The sequence below is a fragment of the Cetorhinus maximus genome, chromosome 23 (assembly GCF_964194155.1).
Source record: "Cetorhinus maximus chromosome 23, sCetMax3.hap1.1, whole genome shotgun sequence".
Classification (NCBI taxonomy): Eukaryota; Metazoa; Chordata; class Chondrichthyes; order Lamniformes; family Cetorhinidae; genus Cetorhinus; species Cetorhinus maximus.
In genome coordinates this window covers 34762761-34779925 of record NC_135901.1, presented here as the reverse complement: position 1 = coordinate 34779925, position 17165 = coordinate 34762761, and the positions used below count along the sequence as shown (strand labels likewise).

At 44.7% G+C, this 17165-nt stretch overlaps 1 protein-coding gene across 1 annotated transcript in view; it reads left to right on the top strand.

Moving 5' to 3' along the window:
- LOC144697491 (uncharacterized) overlaps positions 1-17165 on the top strand; it is a 1380819-nt gene that overhangs the window by 152359 nt on the left and 1211295 nt on the right. The gene's annotated exons all lie outside the window — the stretch shown is intronic.

Genomic DNA, 17165 nt, shown 5'->3' with positions numbered 1-17165 from the left:
ACACAGACGGACCAATTAGGAGCCGGTTTGTATCAGGGTGGGTGTTGGTTACCGAAGCTGGTCCCCAGCCGCCAGTGTTGGTCCTTTTTAATCGAGTCACAGAATCATTGTGTCCGTGCTGGCTCTCTGCAACAGCAAGTCAGCTAGTCCTACTCCCCAGCCCTTTCACTAACAAGACCAGCAAATATTACCAATCCCCAGTTACCTGTGGAGCAGATGATGTTTGGCCTTCTTGAACCACTGCAGTCCGTGTGGTGAAGCTGCTCCCACAATGCTGCTCGGTAAGGAGTTACAGGTTATTCACCCAATGATGATGAAGGGACTGTGATATATTTCCAAATCAGCAACAACAATTTGTATTTGTATAGTGTGTTTTCGTGTATTAGACTTTTCCAACCAGTTTCCCGGAGCTCCTGTTATAAACCCTGAGCCTTTGTAGGTCGGTGAGCACAGGGGTGATGGGTGAACAAGACTTGGTGCGAGTAAGCACACGGGCAGCAGAGTTTGGATGACCTCAAGATTACAGGGAGATTGAATGTGGGAGGCCGGCCGGGAGTGTGTTAGGATAGTTAAGTCTAGAGGGAACAAAGGAATGGATGAGGTTTTCAGCAGCAGATGAGCTGAGACTGGGGTGGAGTCGGGCGATGTTACTGAGGTGGAAATAGGCGGTCTTGGTGATGATGTGGATATGTGGTTGGAAGCTCATCTTGGGGTGAAATATTTCACCATAGTTGTGACAGTCTGGCTCAGTCTCAGACCTTTTTCAGGGAGAGGGATGGAGTCGGTGTCTAGGGAGTGGAGTTTGTCGTGGGGACTGAATACAACGGCTTAAGTCTTCCCAATAATTAAATGGAGGAAATTTCTATTCATCCGGTACTGGATATCAGACAAGTCAGGACGGTGCGTGACTTGGAGGGGAACTTGGAGGTGATGTTGTTCACATACACCTGCTACCCTTGTCCTTCTAGGTGGTGAAGGTTGAGGGTTTGGGAGATTCTGTCAAATTTCTGGTTGAGTTGCAGATATATGTAATGCCTCTCCTTCACCCCCTTCTGCTCCTACTTCTCTCTCTTTCTCTCTTCCACCTCCAGTAGAAGCCAGGGTTTTGTTTATACTCAGACCGTGGTGCCAGGTTCCCTTCCCTGAAGGACATTAGTGAACCAGTTGGGTTTTTACAACAATCCCCACAAATGACCAGATTCATTCAGCTCAATTTCACAACCTGCCTTTGAGTTTTTGTGGGTTCTCCCTCACTCACTTTTTTCTGTTTTAAATCAATTTCACAGGGTATTAGAAGGGGAGGATTTGCAGTCAGGAAACTGAAACCAAACATCACATCAGGATCTGATGGAGTCGCCCAATTTATTGTAACCTGAATATCATCAGATTTTGAACATGGAAGGAAAAGGCACCGTTCACCGTGGGGAAAAACCGTACACGTGCTCCCTGTGTGGACGAGGCTTCAGCCAATCCTCTGGCCTATCGAGACACAAGCGCAGTCGCACTGGGGAGAAACCATGGAAGTGTTGGGATTGTGGGAAGGGGTTCCATTCCCCGTCTGAGCTGGAAACTCATCAACGCAGTCACACTGGGGAGAGACCGTTCACCTGCTCTCAGTGTGGGAAAGGATTCACTACCTCCTCCACTCTGCTGTCACACCAGCAAGTTCACACTGAGGAGAGACCTTTTCAATGTCCAGACTGTGGGACATGCTTTAAGAGGTCCAGGAAACTGATGTTCCATCAACGTGTTCACACTGATGAGAGACTGTTCAGGTGCTCTCAGTGTGGGACTGGGTTCAGGTGGTCATCTCATCTCACTGTACACCAGCAAGTTCACACTGGGGAGAAACCATTCAGGTGCTGTCATTGTGATACTGGGTTTGTGCGATCATCTCAGCTCACTGTGCACTGGTGAATTCACACTGGAGAGAGGCTGTTCACCTGCTCCCAGTGTGGAAATGGATTCACTCGTTCATCCAACCTGCTGTCACACCAACGCATTCACACTGGGGAGAGACCATTCACTTGCTATCAGTGTGGGAAGGACTTCACTGGTTCATTTCACCTGTTGAGGCACCAGCGAGTTCACACTGGGGAGAGACCATTCACCTGCTCCCTGTGTGCAAAGGGATTCACTCAGTCATCCCATCTGCTGAAACACCAGCAAGTTCACAAGTAACCACTGGATTTTGCTGCTAATCACATTTGGGACTGAACCATGTTCATTGGGGTCTATTTCTGCTGATGTTCATCAACTCCAGCCCAGTTTTGTGTTAATTCATGTTTATACATTGCTTTCTGTTTCAGTGTGTCAAGTCTTTTGAATATCTCTAACACAAGTCAGTTCCTTTTGAAGGGCTCTCCATCTCCCGTCTCCTCCATCCTCACCTCCGACAACAAATGTGAAGAGCTCATGGAGCTTCTTTGTCACTAAGCTTGAGACAATCTGATCAGCTGCCTCTGCTGCTTCCCTCCCTTCCACTAGCCCATTGGGTCAAACTGTCTCTAAAGTTCCCCCTTGTCTGGGCCCTGAACTTGCATCTCTCTCAGTGCTCATCTTGTCCATGAGACCCACCTCCTGCTCCATCGACCCTATTCCCACTAAATTGCTGATCTCCCAACTTCCCCGTGTTCACTGATATTGTTCACAATTCTCTCTCTTCGGGGACTGTCCCTGTCTCCTTCAAATCTTCCATCATCACTCCCTCAATAAACAAATCCTTTAACCCATCATCTTTACAAACTACTGCCCATCTCCAACCTCCCTCTCCTCTCCAAACTCCTTGAAGATGTTGTCACCTCCCAAATCTGTGCCCAACTTTCCCAGAACTTCATGTTTGAATCCCTCTAATCAGGTTTCTGCCCTGCCACAGTACTGAAACATCTCTGATCAAAGCCACCAATGACATCCTATGTGAATGTGACGAAGGGAAACTATCCCTTCTCGACCTTCTTGACCTGTCTGCAGCTTTTGACAGGGTTGGCCACACCATTCTGCTCCAACACCTCTCCACTGTCATCCAGCTGGGTGGGTCTGCTCTCTCCTGGTTCCATTCTTCTCCATTTAATTATAGTGTTACAATCCCAGCTGATGTTAATACTGGACAATTCAGATCCCTGGCTTGATAGATCCTAACATTTTTTAGAAACTGTGGAGGAAAATTACTGAACAAATTCACAGGAGTCTGCTTATGAACTTCTAACATGAAGAATAAAACTTTTAAAAGAACAAAAGTGAACTCTATCACACCAGACAAAAAGGTTAGAAAGATCTCGGTACAAACATAAGAAGGCAATTTAAATTCACACTATTCCTTTACCCCATCAATATCTTTACACACACACAAACCAGTGAAGAGTTACCTCTAGCTTGACACAAAGGCTTCTCCCTTGGGACTGGCATTGCTGCAAATGGTTTTCTTCCAGTGAATTACTGAGCATTCACTTGATGCTTCTGACCCAACATGTACCTCTCTCCGGGACACCCAAACATGCACTCTAAAGTCACGGTTTCACCAACTGCAGAGCAAGCAAATGAGTTCCCTGAACTCAGCATTCCTGTAGGACCTCTGCTAAACTGATCACTTTACTGAGCCATACAACCAATTATTCAGTTAACTACTGCCCCAATACCTTGTGTTCTCAAGAGAGTTTAAAATCCTTGTCCTTTCTCTGAAACACACTGTCAACTCCTGTCTTTTTTTGCCTGTGTCTGTGTGACTGCAGCACTGTTGCTCAGCAACAGTAAAGGTTTTCCACTTTGTGTTTTCTTTTTCTAGAATCACTGAACTTTCAACCCCTTTTGACCCATTTGTTTAACTTCAGGGGTTGTAAAGCATCATTAGAAATGTTTAAATGGAAACAAACCCAAAAGAGCTGAAACTTTTTAATCAGAGTCTGTCCAGACTCCAAGGCACCAAGGTTCATAAACAAAACTTAAATGAATCTGCAACCATTTTTACTTTTCTTAAGAGAAATATATACAAATTTAACTCAAAATTACACATTGTTCATAACAATAGCCAGGGAGTCATTTGTAATGTCTTCGCTTCCCACACCCAAGTTACCTCTCGTTTTCCCAAAGGATACAGTGTTTCCCTCCTCTTATTTCTCATCAACACACTCCCCACAACGACATCATCTGCAAACACAGTGTCAGTTATCACATGTACACTGACAGCGCCCAGCTCTACCTCACCACCACCTCTCTCCACTTTTGTTAAATTATCAAACTGTTCGTCCAGTGGTGGATGTGCAGAAATTTCCTCAATTAAATATTGGGAAGACTGAAGCCATTGTTTTAATTCCCTAGATACCAACTCCATTCCTCTCCCTGGCAACTATCTGAATCTAAACCAGACTTTGTGCATGCTTGATGTTAGGTTTGACCCTGAGATGCAATTTTGACTCGGGTATATGTGTGTCCTGGTGATTTTACAGCCACACTGATGATTTAAGTCTTTCCCCACAGACAGAACAGACAAACATTTCTCCTTCTATAATCAGAATCAGATCATTTATGAATGAAATGATTCCATAAGATGTTGTTGAGATTTTTGGTTTGAGTTTCCCCATCTGAAAATCCTCTCCCTCTAATTCCCTGTGAACAGAGTTGGCAAAAGTCATCACTGTCAGTACAGGATAGAAACTCAGAACAGACAATTCTAGTTTCTATAGAATATTCATCCCCCTTTCATTCCCCCAAATCTATAAATCCCTGTTCCACACATTCCTCCCCCTCTCTGCTCATTGTTCCAGATTCAGTGCCTGGTCTCCTATTAATTCTTTTCCCCTCTCCAGATTCTCTCTCTTCCTGTCCTTAAAGTGGTGACTCAGGCTGTGGGTCAATCCCACTTCTTCACTCTAATTCTACCAAATAATTGAGCTCACAAGAACAAGTCATCTTTAATGACTTTATCAGTCATTTTATATGTTTGGAAAGAATCACCTTTTCCCAATTGTGAAGAACAGAAAATCCAGTGGTTAGTTCGGAATTTCCTTCTCCCAAGATCTGTTCAAATAAGCTGTGTCTATCGGAGTTCCATTTATACAGACTCATTCACAGAGGAGTATAATTACATAGAATACATGACACAGAAACAGGCCATTCGGCCCGGCCAGCCCATGCTGGTGTTTATGATCCACTGGAGCCTCCTCCCATCTTCATCCAAATCTTTCATCGTAACCATCTATTCCCTTCTCCCTCTTGTGCTTGTCTAGCTTAGCCTTGAATACTATTAGATGTGATTCCACGATTGGACAACACTTACTGAACAATTCTTATTTTGCTTAGAATTATACAAAACCAATTTAAGATTATCAGTCGGGCTTGCAGTGTGGCTCACTTACACGTGCTAGAAGTTACATATATTCACACACAGGGCCCTGTCCTTTGCAAAAAAAAGGACACATCCACGCATTGCACCTTCTTCAGCTAAATAAAAACTATATGACACACTTTAAACACTCCTGGCGGTAGTGAGTTCCAGTTTCTCATCGCTCTGTGGGTGAAATTTTTTCTGAATTCCCTATTGGATTTCTTGTTGACTATCTTATATTGATGGCCTCTAGTTATCCTCTTCCCCACAAGAAGAAACGTTTTCTCCGTATCCACTCGATCAAAGCCTTTCATCATTTTAAAGACCTTGATTAGCCTCTGTCTTATTTTCTCAAGTCTGTCAATCCTTTCCTGATATGTTTACCTGCACATTCCTGGTATCATTATAAATCTGCTCTGGGCCCCATCCAGTGACACGATATCTTTTTCTATAATATAATTGTATCCAGAATTGGTTGAGTGGCAGGAAGCAGAGGGTGATGGTCAAGGGGTGTTTTTGTGACTGGATGCCTGTGTCCAACGGGTTCCAGAGGGATCAGTGTTGATTCCCTTGCTGTTTGTGGTATATAAATACGATTTAGATTTGAATGTAGGAGGGTTGATCAGTCAGTTCGCTGATGACACAAAAATTGGTGGGGCGGTAAACAGCGAGGAGGATAGCCTTGGATTACAGGAGGATATAGATGGGCTTGTCATATGGGTTGATCAGTGGCAAATGGAATGTAATCTGGATAAGTGTGAGGTGATGTACTTGGGCAGGACAAACAAGGCACGGGAATAAACGATGAATCGTAGGACCCTGGGAAGTACCAAGGATCAGAGGGGCCTTGGTGTGCATGTCCACCGGTCCCTTAAGGCAGTGGGACAGGTAGATTAGGTGGTTAAGAAAGCATATGGGATACTTGCCTTTATTAGCTGAGGCATAGAACATAAGAGCAGGGAGGTTATGCTGGAACTGTATAAAACGCTGGTTAGGCCACAGTTACAGTATTGCGTGCAGTTCTGGAATCCGCATTATAGGAAGGATGTGATTGCACTAGAGAGAGTGCAGAGGAGATTTACCAGGATGTTGCCTGGCCCTGGAGCGTTTTAGTTATGAGGATAGATTGAGTAGGTTGGGGTTATTTTCCTTAGAGCAGAGGAGATTGAGTGGGAACATGATTGCGGTGTATAAAATTATGAGGGGCATAGATAGGGTAGACAGGAAGGAACTTTTCCCCTTGGTGGAGGGATCAATAACCAGGGGGCATAGATTTAAGGTAAGGGGCAGGAGGTTTAGAGGGGATGTGAGGAAGAATTTTTTCACCCAGAGGGTGGTGGGAATCTGGAACTCACTGCCTGAAAGGGTGGTAGAGGCAGAAACCCTCATAACATTTAAGAAGTATTTGGATGCGCACTTACAATGCCATGGCATAGAAGGCTATAGGCCATGTGCTGGAAAATGGGACTAGAATAGTTAGGTGCTTGTTTAACCGGTGCAGGTTCAATGGGCAGACCTCTATGACTCTACGACTATGACACCCAATAAACTTACTGGCTGCAGAGAGAAACAAGCATTCGGCTCCGCATCGCCAGCACCCGCACTGCGCATGCACCAAATATTGCAATGAATTGCAGATGTGCACTGCTCCCCTGCAGTGTGGAGAGGGGACATTCTCCACCGATAGGAATGCTGGGTACAAGACCTCCAGGTTCTGTAGATGTTGCTCATCTTCATCATTTACAGCATTCAGGACAGACAGCAGGGATTATTAGAGGGAATAAACACAGTGTAGTGAGAAAGGAAATTCAGGGTCAGGTTTGAGAAGGTGGGACTTGTAACCGAAGGTTTGAGAACCGAAATAATCTGGAATTAGAAAGGAGAAAATGACAACAAACTGAATAATCAGTAACAGGACATCAATGAGTTTTCTTTTATTAAAGAGGAATCAGAAATTCATCACAGCGTGTGTGAAACAGAACTCATTTATGACATATATCCAGAATTTTAAACCCCAGCCCAGTTAGATAGAGATTATTAAAATCAGCAACAATAACAAAATAGGAGGAGTAGGCCATTCAGTTCTTCAATCCCACTCTGCCATTCATTGACATCATAGATGATCTAATTCAGCACCATTTCCCTGCACTATCCCTGTATCCCTTGATGTTTTAAGATATAGAAATCGATTGATCTCAATCCTGAATATACTCAACAACTGAGACTCCACTGCCCTCTGGGACAGGGAATTCCAAAGATTCACCACCCTCTGAGTTAAGAAATTCCTCCTCATCTCATCCTAAATGGCCTGCCCCTTATTATGAGACTGAGTCCCCTTAGCCAAGGGAAATATCTTTCCTGCATCTACCCTTTCGAGCCCTGTAAGAATTTTCTATGAATAGGATCACCTCTCATGCTTCTGAACTCCAGAGAATAAAGACCCAGTCTATTTAATATCTGCTCATGGGACAATCTCTCCATACCAGAAATTAATTAATGAACATTCATTGCACTCCCTCAATGGCAAGTATATCATTCCTTAGGTAAGGAGACCAAAACTGCACACAATACTCTAGGCGTGGCCTCACCAAGACTCTATATAATCGCAGTAAGACCTCTTTACTCCTACCTTCAAATCCTCCTGTTATAAGGGTCAACATACCATTTGCCTTCTTAATTGTCTGCTTGCTAAAACTGCAATAAACTCCCACTGTCAGAATGTGATTAACAGCAGCAATAACAAATTGCATTTATATAGCACAGTTAACAGTCAAACATCCCAAGGTGCTTCACAGGAGCGTTATCAAACTAACCTCAACACCAAGACACAAAAGGAGATGGGAAATATTGTGGTGAGAAGAGCAGGTCAGGCGCAAGGAATCCTGTGGTGAGTTACTCACCTCCTGACTCCCCAAAGCCTGCCCACAATCTACAAGGCGCAATTCAGGAGTGTGATGGAATGCTCCACCTTCCTGGATGAGTGCAGCTCCCACAACACTCAAGTAGCTTGAGACCAGCAGCAGTGTGTACCATCTACAAGATGCACTGCATAAACTCACCAAGACTCCTTAGCAGCATCTTCCAAACCCACAACCACTACCATCTAGAAGGACAAGGGAAGCAAATATATGGGAACACCGCCACCTGGAAGTTCCCCTCCAAGTCACTCACCATCCTGATTTGGAAATATATCGCCATTCCTTCCCTGTCACTGGGTCACCACAGGGACTACAGGGGTTTAAGAGGGCAGCTCACCAACACCATCTCAAGGACAATTAGGAATGTGCAATAAACGCTGGCCTAGCCAGCGATGCCCACATCCCATAAAGGAATTTTTAAAATTAGGACCGGTGACCAAACACTGGGTTGAAGAGGTGGGTTTTAAGGAGCCTTTTAAAGGAGAGGAGAGAAAGTTAGAGAGGTGGAGATGATAAACGAGGGAATCCATAGCTTAACACAAAGGTGGTTGAATGCACGTCCAGCACTGGTGGAGTGATGAAAATCAGGAATGTGTAACAGTCCAGAATTGGAGGAGCAGAAAGATCTTGGAGAGATGTCAGGCTGGAGGTGGTTACAGAGATAGGGAGGGTGAAACCAGGGAGTGATTTTAACAAAAAAGCACCTACGAATTGTAAAATCAATGCATTGCCAGAATGGAAACCAATGTAGGTCAGTGAGCAATGGGTGAAAGTGACTAACTGCCAGTTTGGATACAGGAAGGTGGAGGCAGAGTGACAACATCACTGTACTAGTAATCCCAAGGCGCAGGCTGACCTTCTGGGTTCAAATCTCAGCATCGACTGGTGGAATTTAAATTCAAGGAATAAAGTCTCAAATTGAAAGCTCGTTATCGGACCATGAACAAAACATCGATTGTTGTAAAAACCCATCCAGTTCACTAAAGCCGTTTAGGGAAGGAAATCTGCCATCCTCACCTGGTCTGGTCCACATGTGACTCCAGACCCACAGAATGTGGTTGGCTCTTCACTGCCCTCTGAAATGGCTGAGGCAGCCACTCAGTTCAAAGTACAATCAGGATGGACAACCAATGTTGGCCTCGTCTGTCCTACATCCCATGGAAGAATTTTGAAAAAAGGCATGAGTGTTCTGGATTGACACTGGCGGTTGGGGGGAGGTGCGGGAAATATGTGAGGAGGATTAGAATAGTTTTGGAATAGTTGGATGGAGAAAAGGCAGGAATGAGGGTTTCAGCAGCAAATTGGCTGAAGTAGGAGAAGAGATAGGAAATGTCAGGCAGGAACTGAGAGAGAAAACTGTTAACAATATGAGCTCACCACCACCTTCTCAAGGGCAACTCGGGATGGACAATCAGCCCACATCCCGTAAATGTATAAAGACGAAACAGTGAACATGTGGATGTGGGTGATCAGCTGTTGAGTGTGAATATGGATTTAGAGGCAGTTTGGCCCATTGGGCTAGTGGAAGGGAGGGAAGCAGCAGAGGCAGCTGATCGGATTGTCTCAATCTTAGTGACAAAGAAGCTCCATGGGCTCCTCATACTTGTTGTTAGAGGTGAGGGTGGAGGAAATGGGGAGAGGGAGAGCCCTTCAAAAGGAACAGATTTGTGTCAGAGATATTAAAAATACTTGACACAGTGTGTGCTCAACAGAAGGCTGATTTATTTGAATTTATGCAGAATATAAACACCTCTAAGTGGGCTGGAGTTTATTAACATCAGCAGAAACAGACTGCAATGACTATGGACAGTGTCCTGGATGTGATTAACAGAAAATGCTATCACAGCAGTTACTTGCACACTCACTGGTGTGTCAGCAGGTGCAATGTGGCAGTGAGTCCCTTTCCACACTTGGAGAAGGTGAAGTCTCTCCCCAGTGTGAATTCGCTGGTGTTTCAGCAGACTAGCTGAGCTGGTGAATCCCTTCCCACACTCAGTGCAGGTGAATGGTCTCTCCCCAGTTGAATTCATTGGTGTGTTGAGAGGTGGGATGACTGAGTGAATCCCTTCCCACACTCGGAGCAGGTGAACAGCCTCTATCCAGTGTGAATGCGCTGGTGTTTAGTGAGGTCAGATGATCGCCTGAACCCAGTCCCACACTGAGAGCACCTGAACGGTCTCTCGTCAGTGTGAACACGTTGATGGGACATCAGTTCACTGGAACTTTTATAGCACTTCCCACAGTCTGGGCATTTAAAAGGTCTCTCGTCAGTGTGAACTCGCTGGTGTCTCAGCAGGGTGGAAGAAAGAGTGAATCCCTTCCCACACTCAGAGCAGGTGAACGGCCTCTCCACAGTGTGAACTCATTGGTGCAGAGTGAGCTTACATGATAACCTGAACCCGGTCCCGCAGTGAAAGCACCTGAACGGTTTCTCGTCCTTGTGTACATGTTGATGGTACATCAGGTCCTCTGAACATTTAAAGCACTTCCCGCAGTCTGGGCAGTGAAAAGGTCTTTCATCTGTGTGTACTCGCTGGTGTCTCAGCAGGTCAGATGACTGAATGAATCCCTTCCCACACTCGGAGCAGGTGCACTGTCTCTCCCCAGTGTGACTGTGTCAATGATGAATTTCCAGTTGAGACGGGTAACAGAATCCTTTCCCACATTTCCACAGTTTCTCCCCTTGTTGAATGCATTTATGTTCCATCAGGTCAGAGGATTGGCTGAAGCCTCGTCCACACAGAGAACACGTGTACGGTTTCCCCCCACTGTGAATGGTGCTTTTTCCTTCCATATTCACAATACGATGATATTCAGTCAACGATAAATTGGGCAACTCCATCAGCTCCTGATGTGATGTTTGGTTTGAGTTTCCCGACTGCAAATCCTCCCCTTCCAATACCCTGTGAAACTGATTTAAAACAGAGAAAGAGGAGTGAGAGAGAACCCACAAAAACACAAAGGCAGGTTGTGAAATTGAGCTGAATGAATCTGGGAATTTGTGGGGCCGGCACGAGGAAAAAGTGACCATGAAAACTGCTGAATTGTCATAAAAACCCAACTGGTTCACTAATGTCCTTCAGGGAAAAGTATCTGCCACTCAGTCTAGGCCTACACAAGACGCTGGTCTCTATGGTTGGAGAGAGACATTATTTTCAAATCCCTCCATGGTCTCTCCCTCTCTATTTCCATTCACACATATGTTTAAGTTCTTTTCTCACAGACAGAGCAGACAAACCTCATTCCTTTCGCATTCAAATGCCAATGATAATCAGGTTCTGATGAACGGATCACGATTGGAGCCACTGGGATAAGATATATAATTATTAAGTCAATTGATACAGCAGACAAAGTGCACGGGCTTTCCACCTTAGTTCTGTCCTGCTTGTAATCAACAACATAACAAACAATTAGATCTAAACTCACTGGAGTCTCAGCAGGTGACGTGACAAATTGTTTTTGCTGTACATTGAACATTAAAACTGTGCCTTGCCAGTAAGAATGTGTCGATCATGGATTAAATCCTTTGAACTTTTAAAGGTACATAAACTTGCGGGCAACTGAAGTAAATCCCTTTGCAGACGTGAAGTTTCTGAATGGTCTCTCTCCCGGGTGACTGTGCTGCTGTGTCAGTAAATGGGATGACCAAGTGAATCCCTTTCCACTTTCAGCTGGTGAACATTCTTTTTATAGTGGGATTTTACTCATGTCTCCAGCTCAGACGGGGATTTCAAACCGTTCCAGTATTGAGATCCACAGTCTCAACACTTTCCAGTTAAACAAAAGCAATTGACTGCAGATGTTGGAAATCGGAAGTCAAAGAGAAAATACTGGAAACACTCAGCAGACCTTGTCGCCTCTATGTGACTTTTCCTCAGAACTACATTGCTTCAGCGCTTGAGCATAAAATATTAACTCTATGCATTGATGCTGCCAAGTCTTCTGGGTACGTCAAGAATGTCCTGCTTGTATGTATCAATAAACAAGATGCTCCTGAAATGCATATTAGATTTATCAGTGACTACATTTTGTGAGTTTTCCCTCTCAGACCAAAGTGAAACTAAGGTGCGGGTTAATTAGATTTCCTGGTTATGGCACCACTCGATTCCGAGAAGTTAAACACTGTGAAGTTGATATGTAGTTGAAGCAAAACGTAAACAGGCAGCTAATTAGGATATCAAATTGCAGCTTGGTTCTGCAGGGGGAGTAGGATACAGTTGCAGAAAACAAGGACACTGGCACAGTTCCTCATTAAGAAGGAGGGAGAAGACTCTGAGAATAGGACAAGGACTGTAAGGCACTATAAGGCAGCTGAGGAGATAAGTCATGGTAGCTAGTGAAGGAGAACAAAAAGACAGATTCCATGAGCTTACCAGTGAAGCCTGGAAAGACGTGCCTTTTGGGGGCTTGTGGGAATCAGGTGTGGTGAGACCGCTGTCTGAAGGGAGTTTAGGCCTATCTCCAGCATCAGTAAAGGATCTAAATCTCCTGGGGAATGCAGGGGGTTGTGGGACTTGGAGGCTGGGTTTAATACCATATATAGTGAGTAGGGAGTGCTTTAATTTCTGTTTGATGCATCTTCATTGTAATGACAAGTTAAAGTGAAACTTTTTTCTTTGAAGTGTCACTTGCCGTGTTTGAATTAGGTTGATTTTAGTTTCCTTGTTACAGTAAATGTTTTAAAAAGTAAATTGTCATCCCTTCATTTTTAATCCGTTAACGTTGTGGGAATTCCTTTCTATTAAGAAGTTATTGGTCTCTATGGGCTCATAACATAATTCAAGGTGGAAATGCAGGAATATTTGGATGATCCGGGAATCTATGGTTATGTGGATAGGGCGGGAAAGTGGAGTTGAGCTGGCAGATTATTTAATAGTGGAGCAGGCTCATGGGGCCGTCTGGTCTACCCCTGCTCCTATTTCTTGTCTTCTTATGAAGATCACTGTGAATGATTTACATTCAAGCACAGTGGATGCAGCACCCGCCCTTTCACCTCCTCCTACCACACATTCCAGTGTCACAAATACACTCTCTAGGTGACACAGTGATTTACTTGTGCTTCTTGCAACTTAGTTGTGTCTATTCACTGCTCACAGTGCGGTCTCCTCTACACTTGAGGAGACTAAATACTGATTGAGTAACTGTTTTGTGGAATATCACCTTTCACACTGTGAGTGTGATCCTGAGTTTCGAACCATTTACCAGTTTAATTCTCCACCCACTCCCGCTCTGACCCCTCTGTCCTCGGCCTCCTTCACTGTTCCAATGAAGCTCAATGGAAGCTGGAGGAACAGCTGCTCATCTCTGATTAGACACTTAACAACCTTCCGGACTCAACATTCACTTCACCAATTTCAGATCATAAGTACCAATCCCATTATTTCCCACAGTCGGTGCTGGTAATGGTTTTGCTGTTACCATTTATCCCTCCTCTGGACCTGTCCTTTGTTTCTCCTCTTGTCCCATTAGTTAATTTCCTTGTCTCATTTTCACCCAATGTTGCCTCGCATCATCATCCCCTTTGTCATTTAATCGCTCCAGCCTTCCATCCTATCACAAGTCTGCTTGTTCTTTCCTCCTCTCCCCCTCTCCTTTCCTGACTCTGTACTTGTTTGTAAACTATTAAATCTTTAAATTCTTCCAGTTTGGATAAAAGGTCACCAACCTGAAACATTCACTGTTTCCCTCTTCATAGAAGCTGTTTGACCTGCTGAGTGTTTCCAACATTTTCTCTTTAGAGCTCGGATTCCCAGCATCTGCAGTATCTTGTTTTGGGTTCACAGTGGATCAGTTTTCTCTGACTTATCGTTCCCTGTTTAAAGGTGAAGAAGGAGCTTTTAAAGAATGAGACAATAACTGTCCCCCTGTTCGACATGAAACTAAACTCACTGTTAATTCCACCTCAGTAACAATTGTAAACACAAAGTTTCCAGCCGGGATTGAACCGGGGACTTTCCCATGGAAAGTAAACGTGATAATCAGTGCATTAGGGAAATGAGTGTGAATCCCCCCCCGCCGGACAGAGGGGAACTGACCATCCATCTCTAGCTCTAATTCCCAAACAGAAAATGCTGCCAAGAATCAGCAAGTCAGGCTGAGTCTGTGGTTGGTCTTACCATTTGAAACCATCACAATGCCCGGCTGATTGATGGCAATATAGTAAAATCTGACAGAATCACTCAATTCATCGGGACCTGGATAGTATTGGCCTCACAATGTAAGCATTGAGTTCCAGGTCATTACCCCTCACTGCATAAAATATGTTCCTCACATCTTCCCTGCATCTGTTACATAAATCTTAATTTGTGACGTGTAATTCTTTTGCAATCAGCCAATGAGAACGTGTTTTCTTTATCTGCCTGATCTAAACCTATCATAAACTTGTACACCTCTATAAAATCTCCCCTCAATCTCCTTTGCTCCAAGGAGAACAACCACAGTTGATCCAAACTAATCTTACAACTAAGTTCCCACATCCCTCGACCCATTCTGGTAAATCTCTACACCCTCTCAAAGACCCTCACATCCTTCATAAAGTGTGGTGATCACTGGTTTGCACAGACCCAGATGTTCTGTGTTCATGTCTGTGACATCATCACACATCGACAATTACACGGTGACATCATCACACATCAACAATTACACTGTGACATCATCACACATCGACAATTACACTGTGACATCACCCCACTCCCCGAGTATTTCCTCAACTGGGAGATTTTTCTCTGACTCCAGTGCTTCTGATATCTTTCCAGCTGCAGGCTCCAGCAGGAGATTTTAAAATTGAAAACAGTGAACTTGTTTCAGAGATGAGTATTTTTCAACATTCATCTACAGTTTGGAGCTATTAGTTCTATGCTCTGTTTTCTGTCAGAGGTTCCATGGATCTGGGGCTGATGTGGCTCCTTTACTGTGTCTGAATCCATGGCCATCCATTGCTCTGTTTCACCTCTGCCCTCCCTGATCACCTCTCTGTTATTCTCGAACTTACTCAGTCTTTAGTACTAGGTGTAGTTTAGCTCTGTTTAGGATTTTACTGATACTTCTGCTGACCGTGTCTCAATGAGGTTTCCACCGCTGTCCATCCCCTGACCATGTGCTGCTGTCTTACCAGCTTTATCTTCCCACAGTACCTTCCATAGTCAGGAATTGTTTTTCCTGTGCTATTGTCCATTTCTCTTCCACTTCTGAGCTTATATTGACCATAAAATTCTGCACCATTTTTATTCCCAGTAATCCATCCTGCACACTCCGAAATGTTAACTCTGCTTCTCTCTCCACAGACATTGCCTGACCTCTTTCTTCTTCTGCTTCCCCCTCTTCTCTCTCACTCTCTGTACCCCTCTCTCTCCTCCAATTGAAACCAGTGTGTTGTGTGGGCCCAGACCGGGTGGCAGGTTCCCTTCCCTGAAGGACATTAGTGAACCAGTTGGGTTTTTATGACAATCCAGCAGTTTTCATGGTCACTTTTTCCTCGTGCTGGCCCCACAGATTCATTCAGCTCAATTTCACAACCTGCCTTTGTGTTTTTGTGGGTTCTCTCTCACTCCCTTTTTTCTATTTTAAATCAATTTCACAGGGGATTAGAAGGGGAGGATTTACAGTTGGGAAACTCAATCCAAACATCACATCAGGATCTGATGGAGTCGCCTAACTTATCGTAACCTGAATGTCATCAGATTTTGAACATGGAAGGAAAAAGCACCGTTCACCGTGGGGAGAAACCGCACACGTGTTTTGAGGGTGTGGACGACGCTTCAGCCAATATTCTGGCCTGTCATAACGTAAGCTGAGTCACAATGGCGAGAAGCTGTTGGAGTGTGGCAAGGGGTTCAATTACCCATTTGAACTGGAAATTCATCAACACAGTCACACTGGGGAGAGGCTGTTCACCTGCTCAGAGTGTGGGAAGAAATTCACTCGGTTATCCCACCTGCTGAGACACCAGTGAGGTCATCCTGGGGAGAGACCGTTCACCTGCTCTGACTGTGGGAAGGGATCTATTAATTTATCCAACCTGGTGAGACACCAAGGAGTTCACACTGGCTAGAGAACATTCAAGTGCTTTCACTGTGGCACCGGTTTCAAGCAGTCATCTGACCTCACTGAGTTCACACTGGGGAGAGGCCGTTCACCTGCTCCGAGTGTGGGAAGGGATTCACTCAGTCATCCCAGCTGCTGACACACCAGCAGCTTCACACTGACCAGAGACGTGTTTTAAATGCCTAGAATGTGGGAAGCATTTCAAAAGCCTGGAAACCTGACATACCATCAAAGTGTTCACACTGACGAGAGACCTTTCTTGATGCCCAGACTGCGGGAAGTGCCATAAAAGTTCCAGGAACCTGATGTCCCATCAACACGAGAGACCGTTCAGGTGCTCTCACTGTGGGACTGGATTCAAACATTCATCTGACCTCACTGTACACCAGCAAATTCACATTGGAGAAAGGCCATTCATCTGCTCCAACTGTGGGAAGGGATTCACTCAGTCATCCAACTTGAAGACAGAATAAAGAGTTCACACTGCAAGAGAACTTATAAATGCCCAGAGTGCGGGAAGTTCAATAAAAGTTGCCAGGAACTGATGACCCATCAACATATTCACACTGACAAGAGACCATTCAGATGTTCTCACTTGGGATTGGTTTCAAGCGTTCATCTGAACTCACTGTACACCGGCGAGCCCACACTGGGGAGAGGCCATTCACCTGCTCCAAATGTAGGAAGGGATTCACTCACTCGTCCCACCTGCTGACACAGCAGTGAGTTCACAAGTAACCACACTGATTAGGTTTTGTGTTAATCACATCCAGGACTTTTATCATCAGTAGGGTAAAACTAACCTGTCTCACAACAGTCTAAACCCAGCTCATGTTCCCTATAAGTGGGTGAACAATCCAACGCTTGGTGAATTCTGCTTCACA